We start from the raw sequence: 912 nt of genomic DNA on the forward strand, positions 1-912 counted from the left end.
CCGGGGCTGGCGGGGCCGGCGAGAAAGAAGTGGGAGAGGACCCGGGTGGTCTTCCTTGTTGAAAACCTTTCAGGTAGCGAACCAGAGGCTGCAATGGGTGAAGAGGTGCCACAGCCCCGGGCTGCCGTACAGGCCCCCAAATCTAGCTTGTCTACCCTGTCCCACCAGAAGCCCCAACACACCCCACTACTGCATAAGGCTAGGCCCCAAGGGGCAGGGAGAGGCTGGCAGGTTGACGGGGCAGATAAGCAGCAGCGCTGAAGGGCAGCCAGCCTGGGCCAGTGACCGGAGACAAGCAGGCCTTTCCTCCCAGGGGGAAGCTGGCAGGAGGCCCCAGCTCGGAGAGTGGATGGCAGGGTACCGAGGGAGACAAGAGCCTCTCTGTAGAACAGAGTCACCGAATGACCAGGGCCGGGCCCTGAAGGATGCCGCTGTAGACAAGTCCTCACCCCTAGGCGCCCCATCGCCAGGGCAGTCAGCCACCCAAATTCAGGCCCCCTCACCCGGCCTGTGGTGTGGGGTGGCAACCCCTCCAACACAGATGTGGGGGGACCGCCCCGGATGTGATGCTCTGGGAAGAGGGGTTCCTCAGGATTCTCAGAACCCCCAGCCTGGGGCCTGGCAACTCAGGTGGCTGAGACCAGGTTTGGATGCCAGGAGCCTGGCGTGGGGTGAGAAAGGCACCCCCAAACTCAGGCCAAAAAGTTCGTGCCACACACCTGTAATTAACCTACTTGCCAGAGAACCTCGGGGCCAGCAATTAGCAAGATGTGGTCCGGAAAACCAGTTTCTCCAGCGGCTCCCCCTCCACCCCTGCCACACACACCCCATAACGGTCTAGGAGCCGTGCCCTTGGGGGGCCGGGCGGACTCCCTGAGCCACTCCTTCCCGTTTCCCGTTAAGCACATGGGC

This window comes from Myotis davidii, unplaced genomic scaffold, assembly GCF_000327345.1.
Source record: "Myotis davidii unplaced genomic scaffold, ASM32734v1 scaffold653, whole genome shotgun sequence".
Classification (NCBI taxonomy): domain Eukaryota; kingdom Metazoa; phylum Chordata; class Mammalia; order Chiroptera; family Vespertilionidae; genus Myotis; species Myotis davidii.